This window comes from Eubalaena glacialis, chromosome 16, assembly GCF_028564815.1.
Source record: "Eubalaena glacialis isolate mEubGla1 chromosome 16, mEubGla1.1.hap2.+ XY, whole genome shotgun sequence".
NCBI lineage: Eukaryota > Metazoa > Chordata > Mammalia > Artiodactyla > Balaenidae > Eubalaena > Eubalaena glacialis.
The window spans coordinates 63,354,722-63,363,463 of record NC_083731.1 but is presented as its reverse complement, the minus strand read 5'-3'; positions in this window follow the sequence as shown (position 1 = coordinate 63,363,463).

Below are 8,742 nucleotides of genomic sequence, written 5' to 3'. Positions count from 1 at the left end.
TTGGTCTGTAATTTTCTTTTTTTGTAGTATCTTTGTCTGCTTTTGGTATCAGGGTGATGGTGGCCTCATAGAATGAGTTTGGGAGTGTTCCTTCCTCTGCAATTTTTTGGAAAAGTTTGAGAAGGTTGAGTGTTAGCTCTTCTCTAAATGTTTGATAGAATTCACCTGTGAAGCCATCTGGTCCTGGACTTTTGTTTGTTGGAAGATTTTTAATCACAGTTTCAATTTCATTACTTGTGATTGGTTTGTTCATATTTTCTATTTCTTCTGAGTTCAGTCTTGGAAAGTTATACCTTTCTAAGAATTTGTCCATTTCTTCCAGGTTGTCCATTTTATTGGCATAGAGCTGCTTGTAGTAGTCTCTTAGGATGCTTTGTATTTCCGTGGTGTCTGTTGTAACTTCTCCATTTTCATTTCTAATTTTATTGATTTGAGTCCTCGCCCTCTTTTTCTTGATGAGTCTGGGTAATGGTTTATCAATTTCGTTTATCTTCTCAAAGAACCAACTTTTAGTTTTATTGATCTTTGCTATTGTTTTCTTTGTTTCTATTTCTTTTATTTCTGCTCTGATCTTTATGATTTCTTTCCTTCTACTAACTTTGGGTTTTGTTTGTTCTTCTTTCTCTAGTTCCTTTAGGTGTAATGTTAGATTGTTTATTTGAAATGTTTCTTGTTTTTTGATGTAGGCTTGTATTGCTATAAACTTCCCTCTTAGAACTGTTTTTGCTGCATCCCATAGGTTTTGGATCATCATGTTTTCATTGTAATTTGTCTCTAGGTATTTTTTGATTTCCTGTTTGATTTCCTCAGTGCTCTCTTTGTTATTTAGTAACGTATTGCTTAGCCTCCATGTGTTTGTATCTTTTACAGATTTTTTCCTGTAATTGATATCTAGCCTTATAGTGTTGTGGTCGGAAAAGATACTTAATACGATTTCAATTTTCTTAAATTTACCAAGGTTGATTTGTGACCCAAGATATGATCTATCCTGGAAAATGTTCCATGAGCATTTGAGGAGAAAGTATAATGTGCTGTTTTTGGATGGAATGTCCTATGAATATCAACTAAATCTATCTGGTCTATTGTGTCATTTAAAGCTTGTGTTTCCTTCTTAATTTTCTGTTTGGATGATCTGTCCATTGGTGTAAGTGAGGTGTTAAAGTCCCCCAATATTATTGTGTTACTGTTAATTTCCTCTTTTATAGCTGTTAGCAGTTGCCTTATGTACTGAGGTTCTCCTATGTTGGGTGCATATATATTCATAATTGTTGTATCTTCTTCTTGGATTGATCCCTTGATCATTATGTAGTGTCCTTCCTTGTCTCTTGTAACATTCTTTATTTTAAAGTCTATCTTATCTGTTATGAGTGTTGATTTCTTTTGATTTCCATTTGCATGGAATATCTTTTTCCATCCCCTCACTTTCACTCTGTATGTGTCCCTAGGTCTGAAGTGGGTCTCTTGTAGATAGCGTATGTATGGGTCTTGTTTTTGTATCCATTCAGCAAGCCTGTGTCTTTTGGTTGGAGCATTTAATACATTCACGTTTAAGGTAATTATCAATATGTATGTTCCTGTTACCGTTTTCTTAATTGTTATGGGTTTGTTTTTGTAGGTCCTTTTCTTCTCTTGTGTTTCCCACTTAGAGAAATTCCTTTAGCATTTGTTGTGGAGCTGGTTTGGTGGTGCTGAATTCTCTTAGCTTTTGCTTGTCTGTAAAGCTTTTGATTTCTCCATCGAATCTGAATTAGATCCTTGCTGGGTAGAGTAATCTTTGTTGTGGGTTCTTCCCTTTCATCACTTTAAGTATATCATGCCACTGCCTTCTGGCTTGTAGAGTTTCTGCTGAGAAATCAGCTGTTAACCTTATTGGAGTTCCCTTGTGTGTTATTTGTCGTTTTTCCCTTGCTGCTTTCAATAACTTTTCTTTGTCTTTAATTTTTGCCAATTTGATTATTATGTGTTTCGGCATCTTTCTCCTTGGGTTTATCCTGTATGGGACCCTCTGCGTTTCCTGGCCTTCGGTGGCTATTTCCTTTCCCTTGTTAGGGAAGTTTTCAACTATAATCTCGTCAAATATTTTCTCAGGTCCTTTTTCTCTCTCTTCTTCTTCTGGGACCCCTATAATGTGAATGTTGTTGCATTTTATGTTGTCCCAGAGGTCTCTTAGGCTGTCTTCATTTCTTTTCATTCGTTTTTTTTATTCTGTTCCGCAGCAGTGAATTCCACCATTCTGTCTTCCAGGTCACTTATCCATTCTTCTGCCTCAGTTATTCTACTATTTATTCCTTCCAGTGTATTTTTCATTTCAGTTTTTGTATTGTTCATCTCTGCTTGTTTGTTCTTTAATTCTTCTATATCTTTGTTAAACATTTCTTGTATCTTCTCAATCTTTTCCTCCATTCTTTTTCTGAGGTCCTGGATCATCTTCACTATCATTATTCTGAATTATTTTTCTGGAAGGTTGCCTACCTCCACTTCATTTAGTTGTTTTTCTGGGGTTTTATCTGTTCCCTCATCTGGTACATAGCCCTCTGCCTTTTCATTTTGTTTATCTTTCTGTGAATGTGGTTTTTGTTCCACAGGCTGCAGGATTGTAGTTCTTCTTGCCTCTGCTGTCTGCCCTCTGGTGGATGAGGCTATCTAAGAGGCTTGTGCAAGTTTCCTGATGGGAGGGACTGGTGGTGGGTAGAGCTGGCTGTTGTTCTGGTGAGCAGAGCCCAATAAAACATTAATCCGCTTGTCTGCTGATGGGTGGTCCTTGGTCCCCTCCCTGTTGGTTGTTTGGCCTGCGGTGATCCAACACTGGAGCCTTCCTGGGCTCTTTGGTGGGGCTAATGGTGGACTCTGGGAGGGCTCATGCCAAGGAGTACTTCCCAGAACTTCTGCTGCTAGTGTCCTTGTTCTCACGGTGAGACAGAGCCACCCCCCACCTCTGCAGGAGACCCTCCAACACTAGCAGGTAGGTCTGGTTCAGTCTCTATGGGATCACTGCTCCTTCCCCTGGGTCCCAATCTGCACACTACTTTGTGTGTGCCCTTCAAGAGTGGAGTCTCTTTTTCCCCCAGTCCTGTCAAAGTCCTGCAATCAAATCTGGCTAGGCTTCAAAGTCTGATTCTCTAGGAATTCCTCCTCCTGTTGCCAGACCCCCAGGTTGGGAAGCCTGACATGTGGCTCAGAACCCTCACTCCAGTGGGTGGACTTCTGTGGTATAAGTGTTCTCCAGTTTGTGAATCACCCACCCAGCAGTTATGGGTTTTGATTTTATTGTGATTGTGCCCCTCCTACCATCTCCTTGTGGCTTCTCCTTTGTCTTTGGATGTGGGGTATCTTTTTTGGTGAGTTACAGTGTCTTCCTGTAGATGATTGTTCAGCAGTTAGTTGTGATCCCGTTGTTCTCGCAAGAGGGAGTGAGAGCATGTCCTTCTACTCCACCATCTTGGACCAACCTGGCACCTTAGGGCAGAAGTTCTATGCCTGAGAGGGACAGCAGGAAGGAAACGACATACTCTGCTGCTGCAGCAAGGTCCAATTCCACGTGTTTGGTTATTAAGAGAAATCCTGATTACCATGTCCAGAGACCAGCTGTTATGCAAAATATACTTGTAAGCTTTCATTTTTTTAATCATGGCTTCTTAGAGCCCTCTTAGATGATGTTGTACAAAAGTTGTGGGCATCCTATGTCCTAGCTCTTAAAGATAAAATTCCAATATCAGTTAAGCTGGACATATGAAAGCACTAACAATATTCTTGCTTATTATAATAACCTGCCTTAGATGGAGATTGGACACAACAATTTTTAGCTCGCTTTGCATTATATTTAGCCTAGCATTTTGTGCAGTTAGGCATATGAAGAATGGCTAGGATGATAGTAATGGTGATGGTGATGGAGATGACCTCTCGTGATTATATATTGTCACTGACCTTGAAACTTTTTAAATGCTCTTTGTGAATAACCATTAACTCCATATGGCTCAGAGAAATGTGTCCCTTTCACTCATTTGGATATATCATTTCTGCTAACAGTCACATATTTTCATTGTTCTTTGTTTATAAGTTTTTTAAATCATCTTTTATTTCATTGCTTTGTTTCATCAGACAATTCATCAATATGTCCTCTTTCATTTATGAAAATTGTTGAATTTTTATCTGACTGAGTCCTTAGTATCAAATTCTATATTTAGGCCTTGTATTTTTTTCTCATAAAATTTTCATAGTCAGTGTGGATCATTTAACAGAAAGTTCCCAGATGCTCTCCTCTAAAATCTTAAAACTTCTAAAAATTTATTTTTAAGTAAAATATATCAGCAAACACAACTGAAGATAGAACAGAAACATTAGTTGGACATTAGACAGAGGAGATTTTGGTATGTGAAGGGATGCTAGTTGACTAAATCTATCTCCTTTTATTTTCAACTGTGACAGTGCAACTGAAAAATATACTTTTTCTTCATAGTATTGAGTTGGCCAAAAAGTTCGTTTGGGTTTTTTCCATAACATCTTATTTATCATAAAAATAATTAGATAATTATGTTATTATTTGTTTACAAACTTTATTCTGGAGTAGATTATATGATCCATGAGGGCAGAGACTTGTCTTGTTCACTTTTTATCTCTGGCACTTAGTCACAATGACTGACACATACTAGGTTCTCCATAAATATATATTGAATAAATGAATAAATCATTAAATGAATCAATATAGGGCACGGATTCCATGATTCACATTTAGAATATAATTCTAACTTCTTAGTACATTCCAGTGGTTCTCATCTGAAGGTGTTTTTGCTCCTCATGAGACAATGCAATATACAGAGAGAGGTTTTTTTTTTAAATTAACTTTTATTGGAGTATAGTTGATTTACAATACTGTGTTAGTTTCTGCTGTACAGCAAAGTGAATCAGTTATACATATAAATATGTCCACTCTTTTTTAGATTCTATTCCCATATAGGTCATTACAGAGTATTGAGTAGAGTTCCCTGTGCTATACAGTTATTTCTTATTAGTTACTATTTTATATATAGTAGTGTGTATATGTCAATCCCAATCTCCTAATTTATCCCTCCCTGTCTTTATCCCCTTGGTAGCCATAATTGTCACAACTGGGGGCATGTGCTAATTGAGTCTAGTGGTCAGAAATGTTGCTAAAGATCCTACAATACCCAGGTCAGCCACCCACAACAAAGACGTCTTATCTGTTAAAAGTGCCAAGGTTGAGAAACCTGTAATGGCCTAATTGGTTAGGATACTGTATCCCTCCAACCATATCTCTGGACTGTTTCCTTTTCATTTACTATACCCAGGCTATCCTGAACTTCTGCTAGATGCTAGCCTACATTAAATTTTGGGCCTTTCCATATGGTGTTCTTCTGCTTGGAAAATTTATTTCTCTTCATCATTTGTATGACTAATTACTTGATTTTTAGGTTACAGCTTAACTCTTCACCAATCATGATCTATTTTCTGTCCTAAATCCTGTGTTTATTTCCTATGCAACAGTACTAAAATCTGTAATTGAAAATATGCATATATGTATCTGTGTCACTTTCTATGAGACTCAATATTCATGAGGATAGGGGCACTGTTTAGCAATAGTCGCACATAGTAAGTGCTCAAAAATTTGTTAAGTAACTAAAAAAAGAGCAGTGTTCCAAGAGGGGCTTGGGCGGAGAGGGAAGATTTGGGAGTTTAGGGTTAGCAGATTCAAACTATTATATATAGGATGGATAAACAACAAGGTCCTAATGTATAGCACAGGGAATTAAATTCAATATCCTGTGATAAGCTATAATGGAAATATATATAGATATAGATATATATGTATATCTGAGTCACTTTGCTATACAGCAGAAATTAACACAACATTGTAAATCAACTATACTTCAATAATTTTTTTTTTTGAGTTAGACTAAGATCCAAAAAAAAGAACAGTGTTGTTGGAATATAGTAAGTTGTTTGTAGGAGACTTACACAAGGTGAATATAGTTAGGCTAGGCCCTATAGGTCATGGAACATCATTTATCATTTGGAATTTATCCTAAGTGCAGTAGGAAGCCATTAAATTGTTTTCAAAGGGAGGTAACCAATCTGTTTTTTTTTGTTTGTTTGTTTGTTTGTTTTTAAGATCACTGGCTGCTATGGTGAGATTGAATTTGAATAAGAGAACACAGGAGCGGGGCAACCAATAAGAAGATACTAGAGTGGTCTATATGCTACTGGTGGCTTGGATTCTTAGTACTAAAGGCAGAATAAAAAGTGACAGAAGTGAATAAATGTTATATACATTTAAAGGTAAAAACAAAGACATACCTATATATTGAATGTGGAAAATGAAATAAATGGAATCATTGAGGATAATTTCTTAGTTTTTAACTTGGGCAAATGGTAGAATTTGATAAAAAAATAGGAAAATGTTTTAAGAGATAATAAATAGTATCATTTGAGCTACATCATGTTGATGACGCTTTTAAAACATTGAAGTTTATTGAATGTCCAGTGTTCAGAAGAGAAATATCATGTTGATATATGAATTTGGAGTTTATCAGCATAGAGAAACTATTAAACACTTAGGCTTACATTAAAGATTTTTACAGAGTGAGTGGAGCTACAGAAATACTATATACCAGGATCAAAACTTGTGACATACTAACATGTAGAAGTGAAGTGAAATAAGAGATGCAAGCATAAGAGACTAAAAATTGTATTCAATGAGGAGAACAGGAATTCATGGAAATCCACAAAAGGAAGTGTTTCCTGCAGCAGAAAGTAGCTGCCTGGAGTGAACGCATAAAGGATGAGACAGGTGAGCATAAAACAGAGTCTTTTGGATTTGGAAACTCTGGTGAAATTCAGTATTTATGGAATTGTGCTGAAGGAGTGAAAGCCAGATCGAAGTGGTTTAGTATTTGAATGATAATTAGTTGAGTTGCAATAGACTTTCTGGAGAGCTCTTTTGAGAATTTTTATTTTGAAGGGGATTAGCAATGTGGGACAGTAGTTCTAGGAGGCATGTGAGGTCCGGGGAGGGTTTTATGGATGATTCAAGAGTATGTTGGAATGCTGATGGTATTATGTGATCAAGAGATCGAGGGAAAGAAATTAAGGTGCAAAAGAGAAAGGGAATATAACAGAATATTCTGGTTATAAATCTCTTACCTCTAAGCTTCAAGCCCACTCTTCTTTGTTCTACTCTGTCATGCTTGACCATTGATGCTGCAAAAACATTTCTCATTTACCTGCTGGTTTTCTGTTAGATTCTACTAACTGGAGGCACTAGAAGGAACCAGGAGGTAGGGCAAATGGAAGAAGGGACTTCCTTTGGGTTTGTTTGTTGCTCCTGTCAATGTCCTCCCAGCAACACTTGGTTACAGATTCTAGCTTCCGGCTACACCCTCACAACCAGCCTCAGTGAACCCCTCAGAGCTGGGGGTTCACATGGAGCTCAGAGCTGGAAGCATCCTTTCCTCAGAGAGCCAGTTTCCAGCTCCATAGAACTTTCTTTCTAGGTTCTGATATCCCCAACCTTTTTCCTTTATTCTTTAGCTCTAGAGAATTTGTTGTTTTAAATTTAGTGATTCGATATACAGAGAGCAAACATATGGTTTATATTAAAATCACTTTAGGTTTGGAAAGTATTGGTTTCTACATCTTTTTCAATATGACAGAGTATAACTTCTGCATATTTATATTATCAAACTCTTCAATGCTGCTCTTGTCAGGATCTGATTTCTTACTTTGAAATTCATCTGGAATTCCAGCAACCAATCTTTTCTCTATTCCCCACTCCAGGTGCTTTTGTGTTTCGATGTGACATTTTCCTATCCAAATAGATCAGCTGTTTATAAAGGAAAAATTACCCGTGTCTGATGTTTCTGGTTAAGTTAATAAACATTTCATTGCCACATACCCTTTGTATCTTTAAAATCCATCCTTCGCGTTAATTTCTTTTTTTTTAAAATGTATTTATTTAATTTATTTATTTTTGGCTGCGTTGGGTCTTCCTTTCTGTGCGTGGGCTTTCTCTAGTGGTGGCGAGTGGGGGCTACTCTTCGCTGTGGAGCACGGGATCTAGGCACATGGGCTTCAGTAGTTGCGGCTCACCGGCTTAGTTGCTCCCTAGCATGTGGGGTCTTCCCGGACCAGGGATCGAATCCATGTCCCCTGCATTGGCAGGCAGATTCTTAACCACTGCGCCACCAGAGAAGTCCCTCCGTGTTCATTTCTGAGTGGAAAGGGAAATCATTATGGTGACCTTTCATCTTATTAGCAGAAGTGTACTTGGCTTCTCTAGGAAATGTATTTATAATCTTCTAAAAGCCACAGCACTACAATTTTTGAAGTGAGACTATCCATAAAAACATTTCCTTAAACAGAATTTGCAAAAGGGTCATAAATATTTATACTTATCAGTAAGCATTCTGAGTGTATATGTGTAAAAAACTATAAACACACACACGCCCATACATATACAGATCACTGATCAGCTAGCTTATACAATTTAAATCCAAAATCTAGCTGTTTCAACAAATTGCTCAGAAAAGAATGGCTATAAATCATTCATTTTTATTTTTGTTGTTTTTATCCTAAGACTTAATAGATACAGCAAGATTTCATGACCTACACTCTCTCCCTCCTTTCACTTGTCCCTTTGTTAATTAATGGGTAAAGTTACCAAGTCTACAGGGCTTGTAGCTAATCAGGGAGTTTCATTTATTGGTTTAGGTAAAAGCTTTCAGAATG